The sequence below is a fragment of the Callithrix jacchus genome, chromosome 4 (assembly GCF_049354715.1).
Source record: "Callithrix jacchus isolate 240 chromosome 4, calJac240_pri, whole genome shotgun sequence".
In the NCBI taxonomy this organism is placed as follows: domain Eukaryota; kingdom Metazoa; phylum Chordata; class Mammalia; order Primates; family Cebidae; genus Callithrix; species Callithrix jacchus.
The window spans coordinates 126,676,379-126,695,897 of NC_133505.1; the positions used below are offsets into that span (position 1 = coordinate 126,676,379).

A 19,519-nucleotide genomic window follows, 5' to 3' on the forward strand; every position below is an offset into this window, starting at 1 on the left:
TCTACAAAAGTAAATTCAAGATCAGGAAGAAATGACTATTACACCAGACATGCAGATTTCAATGTAAAAACATAGAAAACATAACAAACCAAGAAAATATAACACCAACAAAGGAATACAGTAATTCTACAGCAACAGGCTTTAATCAAATACATTTTTTGAAATCTTAGATTCAAAGAATTAAAAATATTTATTTTTAAAATGCTCAGAGATAAAAGGTAATCCTGAAAAACAATATCAAAAAAAGAAGAAAAGCAATTCAGAATATGAATGGGAGATGTACCAAAGAGATAGATAATTTTTAAAAAGAACCAAATAGAAATTCTGGAACTGAACAATTCATTGAAGGAACTATAAAATACATTGAAAATCTTCAGCAACTGACTGGAATATACAGAATAGAGAATCCCAGAACATGTAGACAATTCATTTAAAATAATAGAGAAAAAAGGAAAAATTAAAAAGAATATGTAACAGCTTTGTGACATTTGGGACAACATAAAACATTTAATATTATTTACATTCAGGCATATGAAAAGCTACTCTAATTATTGACATTTCCAAAGGCAAGGAGAGTAAGAAATGAATAGAAAACCTATATAACAAAATAATAGATGGAAACTTCCCACGTATTGAAATAAATTTAGACATTTCTATATTGGACCTTAGCAATCCTCAGGCATACATGATGCAAAAATATTTTCCCCATGGCACATTATAGTTAGAATATCTAAAGTCAAAAATAAAGAGCAAATTTTAAAAACAGCAAAGGTGTCTAGTTATCTATAAAGGAAACCTTATTAGAAAAATAATAGATTTTTCCATAGATACTTTACAGACCAGAAAAGAATGGGATGATATATTTAAAGTGCTTGAAAAAAAAAATCCCACCAGTATCAGCCAAGAATACTGTCTCCTGGTGGGGCGCAGTGGCTCACGCCTGTAATCCCAACACTTTGGGAGGCCAAGGCAGGTGGATCACAAGGTTAAGAGATCGAGACCATCCTGGTCAACATGGTGAAACCCTGTCTCTACTAAAAATACAAAAAATTGGCTGGTCATAGTGGCGCGTGCCTATAATCCTAGCTACTCAGGAGGCTGAGGCAGGAGAATTGCCTGAACCCAGGAGGCGGAGGTTGTGATGAGCCGAGATTGTGCCATAGCACTCCAGCCTGGGTAAACAAGAGTGAAACTCTGTCTCAAAAAACAAAAACAAAACAAAACAAAACATTAAGAATACTGTCTCCTGCAAAAATACACCATATGAATGAGAAAAATAAAGGTTTTCCCAGAAAAGCAAATGCTAAGGGAATTCTTTACCACCAGACCAATCCTACAAGAAATGAACAAGGGAGTCTTAATCCCGGAAACTAAAAAATAGCAATTATCATCTCTATTAGTCTATTTGAATTACTATAGAAAAAAATTTCAGACTGTGTAAATAGTGCTTGGGTAATCCTGCTAGTGTGTTGCCCTTTGCCACATGACCTAACTGTTAATGGGGCACCTTGAGTGAACAGACACACACACACACACACACACACACAGAGATACAGTGTTCCATTTTGCATCAGAATGCAAATTGTAAAACAAAGTATTTGATATAGAAATAGACTTTATTAAAAATAAAAGAACCTACCTAAGCTTTGATAAGATATATCATTTTTCTATAAGTTTTACTTATAATTCTATAAGTAAAACCATAATACAATAATTTGATTCTACTGACTGTAGAAGATCAAGGAATCTTCTCCGGGTGGTGGGGGGCAAAACTATTTGGGAGAAACTACAGATTTTCATATCTATGATATACAGATAAATAAAAGAATAAGCACATTTGGAATCAAAATGTCACATATGTGAGAAACACCAAACAGGACTCTTAGAACTTCATAAATATGAACATAATTTTACAAATTGCTGGTTCTAGCCTGAATCATCTATGTAATTGAGATTCATGAATTTCATTCTATATGATAGTCACAAATAACTGCTTCAAAGAGTTTTTTTCATATTTGCAAACTATGCATCCCAGAGACGGGAAGTTCCTGTATATAAAATTACATTCAAGACATGCGTGGACCCTGGAAGCCTAAAAACGAAGGTTCAGCAGACTGGGGGAAGAACATTTCTGCAGACTAGGGGAAGGCAAAATTTAGAACATCAAGACATGGAGGTGTAAAATTGTGTCATCTATAGTGAGACACATTTTCTCATGGAAGGAAAATCATGCATAGACTTTACACAGACACATAGACCTGGTTCAAATCCTGACTCCCTAATTTTTATATTGGACTAATTTTTGAATTGTGACTACAAAGCAAATCAAATAGCTACTTTTTAATTTTTTTTCCCTTTCTGTGACATCTGACTTGTGGTGTGGGAGAAGATGATGAATGAAAACAAATTCAAAATCTTGGGCATCTTTATAAAATGCCTGTCTACTAATCCTGAGGAAATGTGATCCTTATTCTTCACATCTACTAGAAAAATAACTTTTTGAATGTATCAAATACATTTTAAAGTAATATGAAGACACACATTCTCTCAGATGCCTCTCCCCACATTACACATAGATCTGGTAATTTTCCTTGCTTGACATAGTATCAGTACTAACTTCCTCTTCCAGATTTCTTTAGAAAGGTATGGGAAAAAAGTGTGAAAATTAGATTAGAATTAATATATTTAATTTTAGTTTTAATTTACTATCCTTATCTCAATAATAAAATACATAGCACAAACAGAGTAATCTGTGACTGTAGCTATTGACTAAAAGAAGTGCTAAAATAAAAATCTGTATTCAATTTCAGAAGATTCAAAAAAAACTCTGAGTAATTTATAAGAAAATATGTTAGTTTGACTGATGGTTGTGAAGGCTCTTCAAGAAGTACAGTGCTGGAATTTGCTCTGGAGAGTGCCTAAGGAGCCCTAAATCATGGCAGAAGGCAAATAGAGAGTAAGCGTATCACAATGCAAGACAGAAAGCAAGAGAGAAGAGAGGGAGACAAGTCACACTCTTTTAAACAATCAGCTCTCATATGAATAGGGTGAGAACTCATTACTCTGAAAAGGGAACAAGATATTTATGAAGAAGAAGAAGAATCTATTCTCATGACCCAAACCCCTCCCACTAGACATCATTTCTATCATTGAGGATTATATTTTAACATAACTTTGGAAGGAAAAGGCATCCAAACTCTATCAACATCATGAAAACCAGGAAAGTATAAAACTCACTGGCAAAGCAATTACAAAAAGGAGGAAGGGAAAAGACTCAAATGGTACCACTGCAGAAATCCACCAAACTACAATGAAAATCAATGAGTAAAAGAAAGGAACAAAAAATATATACAATAGCCAGAAAACAATAAAGCTTCACATATTAATAACATTGAACATGAATGGATTAAATTTTCTTCCCAAAAGATACAGAATTGTTGAATAACTTTAAAAATTACACAAAAAAATCTACTGCTTATAAGAAACTCATCTTAGCCATAAAGACATATAAACTGAAAGTAAAGGCACAGGCAACCAAAGCAAAAATAAACGAATTGGATCACATCCAGTTAAAGAGTTTCTGCACAACAAAGAAAACAATCCACAGGGTGAAGAGACAGCCCACAGAATAAAAGGAAATGTTTGCAAACTGCCCATCTCACAAGGGACTAATAACCAGAATAAGTAAGGAGTTCAAATATATGAAAAAAATCTCATCTGATCAAAAAAATGGGCAAAATATTTGACAAGACATTTGTCAAAGGAGACATACAGATGGCAAACAGGTATATGAAAAGCTGCTCAGCATCACTAATCATCAGAAAACGTCAAAAGTACAATGAGATATCATCATATCACAGTTAAAATAAATTTTATCCAAAAGACAGGAGATAACAAATGCTGGAGAGGATGTGGTGAAAAGGCAACACTTGTACCCTGTTGGTGGGAATGTAAATTAGTACATCCACCATGGAAAACAATTGGAAAGTTCCTCAAAACACTAAAAATAGGGCTAGCATATGATCCAGCAACAATCCCACTCCTAGGTACATCCCGAAAAGAAAGAAAATCAGCATATGGACAAGATATCTGCACTCCCATGTTTACTGCAACATTATTCACAATAGTCAAGATTTGAAAGCAACCTAAGTGTCTATCAACAGATGGATGAATGCAGAAAATATGGTACATATACACAAAGGAGTACTCTTCTGCCATAAAAAAGAATGAGATCCTGTCATTTGCAACAACACGGATGGAACTGGAGGTCTTTAAGTGAAATAAGCCAGGCACAGAAAAACAAACTTTTCATTTTTTCACTTATTTGTGGGAGATAAAAAAATACTAAATTTTTGTAAAACTCTAGAATGGACAAATTTAATTAAGACATAAACCAATTGGTGGCTACCTAGAGCAAAAATTATGGAAGGTTAGCAGCAAAAGAAAGAGGAAGAGATTTTGCCTTCCCTGGTATGATTCAAGGTTTCTTATTAGACAAATACTATCTCTTAGGATGAGAAGTCTCATTATCAGGAATGTTCTGAGAAATAAGCTTTCTAGACATATCATAGGTGAGTTTTAATTTTAGCAGTGAATGCACATTTGGTAGAATACTGAGTTACCCACATAATAGTGTTTCTCTTAAGGGAAACATGCCAGGATAGCTTGACCATTAGAGGGCAAGAAAACCTATCACAGAGTAAGGAAACAAATTCTATTGAAGAAAAGACTGAGTAAATAAATTTGTATTACACAAAGGAGACTGTTAGCACATAGAAGTTATTTACTCTATTAAAGGATGTAAATTGTTATTGCAACAACATTCACATTTTAATACTCAAACCTGACATTCATTGATACTCTAACATAAATTTATATCATAAAAATTAAAGTTCTTGAGGTGTTACAGTTTATATGTAAAGAATAACTCTGTCTTAATCTCTATGATCTGATTTCTGTTATTTATATCTATAGTTGATACTAGATTTTCTTGGATAGGATTTACAGTAGATTCTTGAATGCATAAAATCATCAGAGTAACTCTACCTGGAATAACCAAAATCACATGTCTGCAATAAGGTACTCAAATAAGTAAAAGTTGTATTTAAATTCACAAATGCAAATCTATGTAATCAATATTAATATATCACAATTTCTGTAGTCAGTACCAAATAAAACTGTTTCTTCTGGCATAATGTGTCTTCTAAACCTTTTCTCTGGTGCCCAAAATTCAATAAAAATGCATGCATCTCCTCGCTTTTCTTCAGAAGTCTCTTTATTGCCTAATTTTATCCTTATTGTTAATATTATTACCTTACCATTTTACTAATTTTGATTTAAGCCACCTTTTATTTTCTAATTTCTATTGTTTTAGTTTCATACATCTTAACTTTCTTCTTTTTCTTATAATCATCAGTAAAGCACTTATTATAATATTCTTCCCTTCATATAATTAGCTCTCAAAATTCCCTGTCTGGCCATGTCTGGCTATAGCTTGCCCTTAACTCTTTTCACAGTTATTTTGTATGTTCATTGTTTTGACCCAATTATTTTTCTTCCTGGAATTCTATCAATGGCAAATTGTTGTCATTTAGATTAAATGTAATCTTCTGTCAGTAAACGTAAAGAAGCTTCTGCACTCTAATACTTTATATCCCATGACATATTTAACTTTTAAAAATGCTACTTCATACATAACTCAGCACGAAGCTCCCTTTCAAGGTAAGAACTCATGAGCTGTCTTCTCATCCATCTGTGCCCCCTCCTTTAGGGCTCATTAGGGCTAATTCCTCATAACATGGACACAGTAAACTGACAATGATTTGGTCTGTTCAGACTTTGACTTTCCTTGGCAGCACTGACAGAAACTCAAACTTTAAGCAGCATGAGAAAAGCATAAGCAGCAATTTGCAGTTCAATCTGGAAGTCGATTGGAAATTGCTGGAAAAAAAAATTTCTTCATTAAGTCTTGCTTATATAAAACAAAAAGATTAGGTCACTTATAAACTTTTGGTTTTGATTTTTTCTCAGTGTATATTCAGTCTTAAAGGCAATAGCCTGACTAATTGGGTGTGATATTTTTTTCTGTTTGTCCCCCTTTTCACCCTATAGCCCTTTCTCATCATTATTCAACAAAACATGGGCTAAAAATGTAGCTTTTCTACTGTGTCTACATGTATTTGTTTCACTTCCTCAGGAGTGGAAGAATTTTGAAAGCATTTAATATACTTTTCTTTCTCTTCCTGTCATAAATGCAATCATACTCATTATGAACTATATATTTGTGTCCCTGTAAAATTCATATGTTGAACCCCAACCCCAAATGTGAGGTAATTAAGGTTAAATGCGATCATAAGGGTGGATCCCTGATCAGATATCATTAGTGTTTTTGCAAGATGAGACACCCAAAGAGACCATGTGAGGACATTGCCAGAAGTCAGACAGCCATGTGCAAGCTAGGAAGAGAGCCCTCACCAGAAAGTGACTGTACTGGCACCCTTACCTTAAAAACTTCCAGCCTCTGGAAGTGTGAGAAAATAAATTTCTGTTGTTCAGGTCACCCAGTCTGTGTTTTAATGGCAGCCCAAACACATTAAGACAGCACTAAATTCCTGTTGGTTATTTTCAAAAGGATAATATTTGGTCAGGACCTAACATATCTAATTTTGCTCACTCATTATGCAGTCTGTCCTTTTAAAAGGTTCATATACATATATATCACAACCAGAAAAACTAAGGACATTTAAGTTTCAAAACCTGTCAAAGTCTTTTGATTACCTGGTTTGGCCACAGAAAGGTTTCATTCAGCTATTCAGCCTTGTCAGTGGGCAAACCTCAGTGATCTACATTAGAATAGGCTAAACAGACCCAAACATATACAGAATTCCTGGTTTTACTACACAGGTGGCAAGACATCTTACTGCACAGGTGACAAAACAAGGGAAAGAAAGTAAAAGCAAAAGAATAATAAACTAAGGGAGAGAAAGAGATGCTCTATGGTGAGGGTAAAACTTTGGTAATAGTCATATTGACTGGAGTTACACTTGAACTCTAGGCAACTTAACAACTTCATTCAGCCTACTCCTTTGAAAAAATTCTCCCATCAGAAAGACCTGGACATTTTTGAAACCTTGTTTTACACATATTATTCTGGTTGCCTAAAGCTTTCTGGAAATTCTTTGTAGACACGTGAGAATTAGCAAATGAAAAATGAATTGGCCAAGGTCTATGCATCCTTGATTTATCAGAAATTAACATAGTTAATTTTGTTATCAAGAAACCCCCACAGGTTCTCAATGGGTGTTTATTCATAAAACTCACATTGATTATACATAAGGAGGTATAAATAAATCATCTTATTGTAACAAAGTTTAGAGATGTTGAATTCAGTTCATGTTAGATTGATAAGAATTTTTTGCAGAGGACAATAGAGTAAAACTAACTTTGTATAAGATAGTGCGCCAGCAAACAGTAATGACATTTGAATACATTTTCTTTTTCATAGATTTCCTGCGTGTTTTTCTATTTGTAAGGAAATTTATCTCTATCAACTCTCTTCAGTGTCCCTGTGGATTTAATTTTAGTGAATGTTCTTCTTTTATAAAGTATTAGTATATCTTATTTTCCTATATGACATAGGCTAGAGAGAAAAAGAACTCTACAAAAAAATCTCTTGGAAAAAGATTCTCTGAAAACTCACATTTAGAGAAATGATTTAAAAATTAATGTATATTTTTAGAAAGATATTCACATAATTTATCATAAAGGTAAGATACTTTTTAACTGGCTATGTTTTATGCATTCCCTCTCGTAATATCAATTCTAATTGAAAATTTATGTAGTTTAAGTTTGAACATGTTATACAACTACTTTTTTATTCAAGATATTTTATAGCTTGTTTACTGTATAGATAAAAACAGTATACCATTGTACCCCAACAACAAAGAATTTTAAGGGAGTAAAAAATAAATATGCAACAAATTAAAGTATAAAAAATTATTGGCTCCAGGAATGTTCACAATAATTCATCAATATTGCTGGAATGTAGAAATGCAAGTAATGAAATGTTTCAATTTTAGTGTTATCTCAGGTTTATTGTTCTTTGCTGGTAAATGGCTAGATAAAAAATAAATTTTATATATGAATACAAAGCAAACTAGAACAGATTTTGGCACAAATTTCCACAGGGAAAAAGTAAAGCAATATAGCAGTCTTAATTCAAATTCAAAGAAGGTTGAAATTGATGTAAGTTTCCAAGTTGTCTCTAGCAACCATCACTTCTGGACTGTGAGTATGGAAGAGAACAAGGGAAAGAATATTAAAATATTTAATTATAATTCACTGGGTTAAGTGCTCATTATTCAAGGAAAAGTGAAAACTATCATTTATGCTACATTTTCCTCTTTCATCTTCCTGGCATGCATATAAACTTAGCCTTGGAATAGTATAAGTGAAGCCAGCTCTGAATGTGCACTCTCTATTTAATATGATTACACAGAAATTATGAAGTGTTTTCATGTGTCATTTCATTACTAGATGAGATGGAAAATTAATTTAACCAAAAATGCATAAAAAGTTGGATCTGTAACTATTTTAATCTATAAGTTTATATTTTAAAAAATTTCTTCTGTGAATAAAATTTCATAATATATTAATGTGGCAAACATTTTTATCTCACTTGTAACAGGTGTTATTGGATGACATTTTTCTTTCATGATCCATTATCAGTTTGTAATTATATAATCATATGAAACTTGTTAAATGTTTTCTGTTACAAGTTTTGTAAAGCAAAGAATGAAAAAATATACTTTATTTTTGTAATAGCCTTATGCAATGTCCAGATGAATTTCATTTTGTTGATAAGATTTTACAAGGAAAATGAGTTTGAAAGAAGACAGACTAAGTGGTAAATATGACATACAAGAATGAACATTGCTAATTGAGCATGTCACTTGAAAGTGGCAGCCAAATAAATTTACTTATTCTGTAATGCATCATAAGTTGTGTGTGATCATATTGACAAAAGGTATTTTCTGTAAGTAGAAGAGAGAGAAGCCCCATAGTCTACAGTGAAGTGGATGAGACAAACATTAATTTGTTTTGACAAGAAATATTATATTGCATCAGAGCAGCTCTCCAAAGGGTATATTGCTGTTTACATTGAGACTGCCTCTCATAATTAGATGGTGATGAATGTACCAGTAATAACCAAGTGAAACTAAGGAGACATTATCAAATTTATATGTGTAACACTGCAATATCTTAGTCAAATGGCATCTCACTGGGTGTAGCTCATCAGATACAAATGATAAAATGTCAAAGAACTAAATATCCATAAATATTCCCAAATTTTCCTGACCTAAAAATTTTCTCTAGAAGTGTAATACATTCTTGATTTTTTCTTTTGCTTGTTTTTGATTTGCTAATCAAATCATATTTTTCTATCAATAATGAACACACTGAATGTACACTTAACACAGGAATCTAAGACAATTTTTTTTAACCAACATCTCCTATAACCCAATTCCCTCACATACAACACAAACAAGAAATTTCAAGAGATGCATTTCACCATGAGGAAAATGGCCTAGGAAATACACTTTTCAAAACATTCAAGTGTCACTGAAAATTAGATAAAGGAGTATTTGTAAGTCTTTAAAAAAAAAAATCTGCTCCTCATTGTAATCTGAATAAAGACACAAATCTAACTAAAGCTATTCAGTTCTGAGACAACCAGCATTCTCAGAAGTGAATAGAAAGAACTGTGTTAAGGGAACATCACACACCAAGGCCTGCTTGGAGGATGGGGTCTAGGTGAAAGATAGCAGGGGGTCGGGGGATTAGGGAGGGATAACATTAGGAGAAATACCTAATGTAGATGATGGGGGATGGATGCAATAAACCACCATGGCATGTGTAATCCTATGTAACAATCCTGCACAATCTATACATATACCCCAGAGCTCAAAATATAATAATAACAATAAAAAGATCACACTAATTCCCATTTAAAGGATTTAAAGTATATAGGGCCAGAACGAAATGTGAGCCATGAGCCTCATGGTTAGTCTTGCATCTGGAATCTCTTTTCTAGTGCAGGTTGGAAAAATTGACAGCAATTTCACTGAGGAACCCTACAGTTTTTACAGCAAGTATAGTAACAGAGAACTTGAAAGTTATATGAGATTGCTCCCTTAGCGGTAGCTGTGGGCAGACCTCTATTGTAACAACTGTATAAAACACAGACAAGATAAACACACATATAAGAAAAGTTTCTGCTTCTGTATACCTTCCTATTACACTGGATGTTCTATAAAACTCAATCTAAGAGGTAAACATACATCGAACATCATCCACATTAATACAAGAAATAAGAATTTTAAAAGCAGGAAGATGAACAATAAAGGTGAACAATGTTTGTAGAACAACATGAAGCCTGAATAAATCTTCCTCATTTAAACATTGGAAGTCCTGTACAGTAGTTAAGAGTATAACCTTGCAGATAAATCATGTTCAAAATCTGGATCTTCCACTTACTAGCTGTGTAATTATGGGGAACATTTCACCTTATTTTTGCCTCTGTTTCTATAGATATTAATATCATTACATCTTTCTTTTCTATTGGTCAAAAAATAAAACAAAACAAATTAAGCCCTAAAAACCCATGTTGTTTTCTACCAGGGTTTTTATGGTTTTGGGTCTTACATTTAAGTCTTTAATCCATCTCAGGTTGATTTCTGTATAACATGTAAGGAAGGGGTCCAGTTTCAGTTTTCTGCATATGGCTAGCCAGTTTTCCCAACACCATTTATTAAATAGGGAATCCTTTCCCCATTGCTTGTTTTTGTCAGGTTTGTTGAAGATCAGGTGGTTGTAGATATGTGACATTATTTCTGAGGTCTCTGTTCTGTTCCAGTGGTCTATTTATCTGTTTTGGTACCAGTACCATGCTGTTTCAGTTGCTGTAGCCTTGTAGTATAGTTTGAAGTCAGGTAGTGTGATGTCTCCTACTGTGTTGTTTTGGCTTAGAATTGACTTGGATATATGGGCTCTTTTTTAGTTCCATATGAAATTTAAAGTATTTTTGTTTTCTAATTCTGTGAAGAAAGTCAATGATAGCTTCATGGGGATAGCATTGAATCTATAAATTACTTTGGGCAGTATGGAAATTTTCATGATTAATTCTTCCTATCCATAAGCATGAAGCGTTGTTCCATTTGTTTGTATCCCCTCTTATTTTCTTGAGGAGTGGTCTGTAGTTCTACTTGAAGAGGTCCTTCAAATCTCTTGTAAATTTTATTCCTAGGGATTTATTCTCTTTGTAGCAAGTGTGAATGAGAGTTCACTTATGATTTGACTCTCTGTTAGTCTATTCTTGGTGTATAGGAATGCTTGTGATTCTTGCACATTGATTTTGTATTCTGAGACTTTGCTGAAGTTGCTTATCAGCTTAGGGAGATTTTAGGCTGAGACAATGGGCTTTTCTAAATATACAATCATGTCATCTGCATACCATTCAGGACAGAGGCATGGGCAAGAACTTCATGAGTAAAACACCAAAAGCAATGGCAACAAAAGCCAAAATTGACAAATGTGATCTAATTAAACTAAAGAGGTTCTGCACAGCATAAGAAACTATTATCAGAGTGAACAGGCAACCTACAGAATGGGAGAAACTTTTTGCAATCTATCCATCTGATGAAGGGCTAATATCCAGAATCTACAAGGAACTGAAATTTATAAGAAAAAAACAAACAACCACATCAAAAAGTGGGTGAAGTATATGAACAGACACTTCTCAAAAGAAGACATTTATGCAGCCAACAAACATATGAAAAAAAGTTCATCATCACTGGTCATTAGAGAAATGCTAATCAAAACCACAATGAGATACCATCTCACACCAGTCAGAATGGTGATCACTAAAAAGTCAAGAAACAACAGATGCTGAAGAGGATGTGAATAAATGGGAACACTTTTACACTGTTGGTGGGAGTATAAATTAGTTCAACCATTGTGGAAGACAGTGTGGTGATTCCTCAAGGATCTAGAACCAGAAATACCATTTGACCCAGCAAACCCATTACTGAGTATATACTTAAAGGATTAAAAATCATTCTACCATAAAGACAGGTGCACATGAATGTTTATTACTTTACAATAGCAAAGACTTGGAACCAATCAATTGCCCATCAATGATGGACTGGATAAAGAAAATGTGGCACATATACACCATGGAATACTATGCAGTCATAAAAAAGGAGTTCATGACATTTGCAGAGGCATAGATGAAGCTGGAAACCATCATTATCAGGAAACTAACACAGGAACAGTAAACCAAACACCACATGTTTTCACTCATAAGTGTGAGCTAAACAATGCTACCATGTGGACACAAGGTTGGGAACATCATATACCAGGGCCTGTCACTTGGTGGGGGACTAGGATAGAGTTAGCATTAGGAGAAATACCTAAGGTAGATGATGGGTTAATGGGTGAAGCAAACCACCATGGCACATTTATATTATATAAACCTGCATGTTCTACACATGCATCTGAGAACTTAAAATATAATTTTAAAAAAACCCACACATTGTCCATTCTTTATCTGCAACTGAGTTCTATTTTGTTCAATTTGTTACCTTGCTCCAACTCCTAAAACGATGACATTATATGCTGTGGAATGCGTGGTCCATCAAAACTAGCATCCCTGTTTCTCCATCTCCTCTGAAAGTGATCTTCATCACATTGCATCAACAAAAAAAAAAACACCATTTGAAATAGAGACAGAGGAAAAAGTGACCCCACTTTCTTCATTGGGTATTTTTTTGTTGGTTCCTTTATGCAATAAAATATATTTTAAAGGTTGTATCTATCAACTCTGTTCAATTCCTCTTCTACCACTTACAAATCCATTTTAATCTAATTTTCACTGTATGATTCTATTCAAGCTGTTCCTGTCAAAGTTATCAATGACTCAATATTACTAGTCATGATATTTGATTATCAGTTCACATTTTATTTAATCAATAAGACACATTTTAAACAATTTATCACTCCATTCTTCTTGACATATTTTGTTTTTCAGTTGGCTCTTGGGACACAATACCCTATTTCCTAAACACACATTTTGTTCCTTTCTAAGTTTCATTCAGGTTTCTGCTTTTATTCTTGAGTCTTATTATTTTCTCTATAAACACATATCATCTTGGTAATTTCATCTGGTATCATGGCTTTAAATATCATCTATATGGCTAAACTCCAGAAATCCTAACTCCTGAAATCCAAGTTAACATGTACAACTTAATTCAACAATACCCCTTAGAAGCTTGAATACCTGTAACTCAAAAGGACCAAATCTAAAATTTGCATCCCTTCAATTCTACTTAGTTTACAACCTTCCTCAGCAATTGATGGCCACTCCTTTGTTCTATTGTCTTAGCACAAAATACTCATAGCCTTCATGGACTCTGTTTTTCTTAAAATATAGATCTAATTCATTCACCATACATCTAACCCATTAATTAATTAACCATTAGTTAAGAATATTGGCCACACCGTCAACATATATTGAGTCCTATCACTTCTGAATATCTACCATGCTATCACGTTGATTCAAGTCATTATCTGGATTATGGAATTCATTGACTAGTATCACTTCCTATAATAGGAAGCAAAGTGATATCAACCTGACATCTATTTTTAACACAGTGGCCAATGTGCTGCTTTAAATAAATAAGTCACATCATATCACACTTCAGGAAAGCCTCTGTATTGACTCTCAGTTTCATTCAGAGTAAATGTCATTGTCTTGATAATGGCCTAAATGTCCTCATATTATTCTGGCTCTGTTTCCTCTTGGACCCTCTTATAATTCATCTCTGACATTTATCTTAAAATTGTTAGTAGGAAATAGTTACTTACTAAATTTTGTTGATTAAAATCTCAGAGGTGAGAGAGAAGGAATTTGGCAGTAGCTAGCCAAAAAAAAAAAAAAAAAAAAAAAGTCTAATGTACATATTCTATGACCAAGCATTTCTACTTGTAAATAGCCTCCTTCCAAATGATTGCCATGGCTAACAAAAGAATTCCTGATTAGCTTGATTCCTAGAGCTCTCTGGATAACCCACCTAACTCCAATTATATGTATTAAGTTCATAAAGTTCTTAGATGAGGCTGTGTGTGGTTGGGAGCTGGGACAAACTGATAAAATCATATTTATAGTTGAGTAAACCATACTTTGGCATGCATATTATGTATTGTGACAATGAGACCTATGCATTATTTTTGCCCCAGAACATTGGACTTAGGCATATATTTACACAGGACACATACAGAGAATTCATCTAGCTTTGTGTCTGAAAAGAAAGCTTGCCTTGGAGGTTTAGAGCTATGCTTATGATAGTTCAAGTGTAGGCATCATTTTCACACAATACTGTTATTTCGCAAACTGTATACTTACTGGCTAGATACAAATTCCTGGACATCTGCACCTCTTCTTAAGAACATTATCTCCCTGCTGTTAATTTTGCATTTGCTTTCTTCCTCAGAGTCTTTAAATAAGTAAACATATTTGATGTACACAGGCAGTTTCAGGGCCAGATTTTCTTTTAGTCCTTTTCTACTATCTGCACTTCTCATAATCATTTTCATCAAGAAAGGGGACTTGTGCAAAAATACCAAATTTTTTTCAGTGATTTTCCTCAGGGAGTGCTGGAAGATAAAGAAGAGAAAGGAGATGATATTGTAGAGACTGGTTTAAATGTATCTGTTAAAAAAGCCTAAATTTAGATAAATGATAAGAAAAAAATGTATCGATAGGTTAGGAAGATGATGATTATAAACAACTAATTGGATGAAGAAAGTTAAAAAATGTAAAGGTTTTGTGGTGGCTTTGTGTGGTATAATGTATTATTTATTAAATACATCTGATAAGAGATGAATAACCAGAATATACAAGGAACTCAAACAACTCAATAGCATAAAAACAAAAAATCCAATTAAAAGATGGGAAAAGATCTGAACAGATATTTTTCAAAAGAAAACACACAAATGGCCAAGAAGTATATGAAAACAATGTTCAGTATCCCTAATCATAGGGAAATGCAAATCAAAACCACAATGAGATATCATATCACCACAGTTAGAATGGCTATTATCTAAAAGACTAAATGAATGCTGGCAAGGATGTGAAAAAAAGGAAAACACTTATAAACTGTTGGTGGGAATGAAAATTAGTACAGCCACTATGGAAAACAGCGTGGAGGGTTTTCAAAAAACTAAAAATAGAATGACAATCTGATCCAGCTATTCCACTGCTGGGCATATATCCAAAAGAAAGAAAATCAGTATACTGAAGAAATATTTGCACTCCCATGTTTATTACAAGACTATTCACAATAGCCAAGATATAGAATTAATCTAAGTGCCCATCAACAGATGAGTGAATAAAGAAAATGTGGTCTCAGCACAATGGGGTATTATTTAGCAATTAAAAAAAATAAAATCCTGTCATTTGCAACAACATGGATAGAAATGGAGAATATAATGTTAAGTAAAATAAGCCAGGCAAAGAAAGACAAATGTCACATGTTCTTAAACATATGTGGGAGCAAAAAAAAAAAAAACAAACTGATCTCACAGAGGAAGAGAATAGAATGATGGTTACCAGAGGTTTGGAAGGGGAGAGGGAGAACAGAAAGAGAAGTTGTTTAATGGCCAAAATAATACAGTTATATAGAAGGAATTAAATTTCAGTGCCAAGTAACAAAATAGGGTAACTATACAACAATAATTTATTACGTATTTCAAAATAGCTAGCAAATAATAGTCCCAAAACAAAGAAATGATAATTGATATGATGGATAAGCCAATTACCCTGATTTGAACATTACATATTATATGCATGTATCAGTATAGCATATTTAATCTGTAAATATGTAAAATTATTAGGTATCAATTTAAAAAGTTTTATGGTGGACTTTTGTGATGTACTGTATTGGTTATTAAATGTTAGCTATTAAATATAATAATCTATTTATACTAAAATTTTATTAGTAGCACAATAATGTATTGAAACTGTTTCATTCTCCTTATGGGCCTGAAATAGACTGAGAAATAAGGAAAGCTCCCCCCAGAAGGCAGAAGTAAAACTATGGAAAACAATGGACTAGACAATTACTCTCAAATCATGTGGAGTCATTTCTCTCCTGGCTCCAATACTGAAGTGACCAAAGATCAGATGGGTTTTTTTTTTTTTAATATACAATGAATGGATTGGAGCTGTTTGATTAACACAAGATTCTCAATCTCACATGACATTCAATGCATAGCTTGTTAAATCAGCCTGGTTAGTGAGGGAGGTGCAGGACCCAATTCTTTTCATTATTAAAATTAAGTTGGCAACTCATCATGTTTAACATTAAGGATACCCGTTGATAATAGACTGGATTGGAAAAATGTGGCACATATACACCATGGAATATTATGCAGCAATCAGAAATGATGAGTTCGTGTCGTTTGTAGGGACATGGATGAATCTGGAGAACATCATCCTCAGCAAACTGACACAAGAACAGAAAATGAAACACCGCATATTCTCACTCATAGGTGGGTGATGAAAAATGAGAACACATGGACACAGAAAGGGGAGTACTAAACACTGGGGTCTATTGGGGGGAAAAGGGGAGGGCCAGTGGGAGGGGGAGGTGGGGAGGGATAGCCTGGGGAGAAATGCCAAATGTGGGTGAAGGGGAGAAGAAAAGCAAAGCACACTGCCATGTGTGTACCTACGCAACTGTCTTGCATGCTCTGCTCATGTACCCCAAAACCTATAATCCAATAAAAAATTAAAAAAAAAAATTTCTCAAATATTCCACTATTGAAAATGCTTTTGGAGGTAGTGTGAGTATTCCAACTGAGGATATTTTTTGAATTTATAATGTTGAAAGATTTTAAGGACTAAAATCATAACTTTTATTTGGTCTTTGAAATAATCACTACAAAAATCCCTGCTATGTATTCCAGTGACAACATTCTGAATTAACCACGGATGGTTGTTGCTGTTTGCGTGTGTGTGTTTGACTGTTTGCTGGTTTTGGTTTGCCCTACATAGAACCGATTAACAGAGAAAATATTGTTCTCATATTGTGTTCAAAGAAAAACAGACAAAAATGAAGACATTTAAAGGAGTAAGGCAATGGGCTTCTTGTTGTCTTAAACCCAGAAGATGAACCAGGATTTAGGAAGGTTGAGCATCCTTTTATATCACTTTTATAGTGGTATAAAAGAGGTGACTGAATATAGACATGAGGATCCAGTTGAGATACTTAACCTCAGAAAAAGATTTGTAAATAATTATAGAATAATAATTTAGGACATAGTAATAAGTAAAATCCCTCAAGGATCATGGATTAAAAAAAGAAGAGAAGTGTCCAGGTGCAGTGGCTCATTCCTGTAATCCCAACATTTCCGGAAGCCAAGGTGGCCAGATCATTTGCGGTTACAGACAAGGTTGGCCAATATGGTGAAGCCCCATCTCTACTAAAATACAAAATTAGTTGCATGTAGTGGCATTGGCTTGTAATCCTAGCTACTTGAGAGGTTGAGGCAGAAGAATTGCCTGAACCCAGTGGGCAGAGGTTGTAATAAGCCGAGATTGTACCACTGCACTCTAGCCTGGGCAACAGAGTGTGAGTCCATCTAAACAACAACAACAACAAAAATGCCCATCTAAAAAATCCCAGGACCAGATGGATTCACAGATGAATTCTACCAGAGCTGGTACCATTCCTTCTGAAACTATTCCAAACAATAGAAAAAGAAGGACTCCTCCCTAACTCATTTTATGAGGTCAGAATCATCCTGATTCCAAAACCTGACAGATACACAAAAAGAAAATAAAATTTCAGGCCCATATCCCTGATGAAAATTAATGCAAAAATCCTCAATAAAATACTGGCAAACTGAATCCAGCAGCATAACAAAAAGCTTATCCACCACCATCAAGTCTCCTTCATCCCTGGGATGCAAGGGTGGTTCAACATATGCAAATCAATAAACACAATTCATCACATAAAAAGAACCAATAACAAAAACCACATAATTATCTCAATAGATGCCAAAAAGGCCTTTGATAAAGTTCAACACCTCTTCATGCTAAAAACCCTCAATAAACTATGTATTTATAAAACACACCTCAAAATAATATGAGCTATTTGTGACAAACCAATAGCCAATATCATACTGAATGGGCAAAAGCTGAAAACATTCACTTTGAAAACCAGCATGAGACAAGGGTACCCTCTCTCACCACTCCTATTCAATATAGTATTGAAAGTTCTGGCCAGAGCAATCAGGCAAAAGAAAGAGACAGAGTATTCAAATAAGGAGAGAGGAAGTCAGATTGGCTCTGTTTGCAGATGACATGATTGTACATTTAGAAAACCCCATCATCTCAGCCCCAAAACTCCTTAAGCTGATAAGCAACTTCAATAAAGTCTCAATATACAAAAGCAATGTGCAAAAATCACAAGCATTCCTATACACCAACAATAGACAAACAGAAAGCCAAATCATGAGTAAACTCCCATGCACAATTGCTACAAAGAGAATAAAATACCTAGGAGTAGAAATTACAAAGGATGTAAAGGATCTCTTCAAGGAGAACTACAAACTACTGCTCCATGAAATAGGAGAGGACACAAAGAAATGAAAAAACATTCCATGCTCATGGATAGGAAGAATCAATGTTGTGAAAACAGTCATATGGTCCAAAGTAATTTATACATTCAATGCCATTCCCATCAAGCTACCATTGACTTTCTTCACCAAACTAGAAAAAACTACTTTAAATTTCAAATGGAACAAAAAAGGAGCCCATATAGCCAAGACAATTCTAAGCAAAAAGAACTAAGCTGGAGGCATCATGCTATGTGACTTCCAACTATTCTGCAAGGCTACAGTAACCAAAACAGCAAGGTACTGGTAACAAAACGGAGATATAGACAAATGGAACAGAGCAGAGGCCTCAGAAATAATACCACATATCTACAACCATCTGATATTTGACAAACCTGACAAAAACAAGCATTGGGGAAGAAATTCCCTATTTCATAAATGGTACTGGGAAAACTGACTAGAAATATGCAAAAAAAACAGAAGCTGGACCTCTTTCTTATACTTTATAAACAAATTAACTCAAGATGGATTAAAGACCTAAAAGTAAAACCTAAAATCAAACTATGGAAGGTGAAGAAATTATTAGTAGTTCAAGAATAGACAAAGTGACTGTAGATTTTTTAAAAATACTGCTTTAAAAATAATATTGTTGGGTATTGGTAGTTGATGAGATGAAAGTAATTGTAGGCTTTTAATAATAATATTTCCAGAGTGAGAAAAAGTAAAAAAAAAAAAAAAAAAAATAGATTCAAATAATACCATCTTTTAACCTTTATCCTTTCACACAGGAAAAACTTGAATATGTTTAAATATTGATGGAAAGGGCATACAGAGAAGAAAG

The 19,519-nt window shown here is 33.8% G+C and overlaps 1 long non-coding RNA gene across 1 annotated transcript in view; it reads right to left on the bottom strand.

Annotated features, from left to right (window-relative positions):
• Positions 1–1,639: 1,639 nt before the first annotated feature.
• The window catches only part of LOC144582352 (uncharacterized), a 112,494-nt gene continuing 94,614 nt past the window's right edge, over positions 1,640–19,519 (bottom strand). Inside the window, exons 2-3 of the long non-coding RNA XR_013534903.1 lie at positions 14,462–14,712; positions 1,640–12,737 (exon numbers count right to left, since the gene is read on the bottom strand). This is a non-coding gene — a long non-coding RNA (uncharacterized LOC144582352). The remainder of the gene's footprint in view (positions 12,738–14,461; positions 14,713–19,519) is intronic.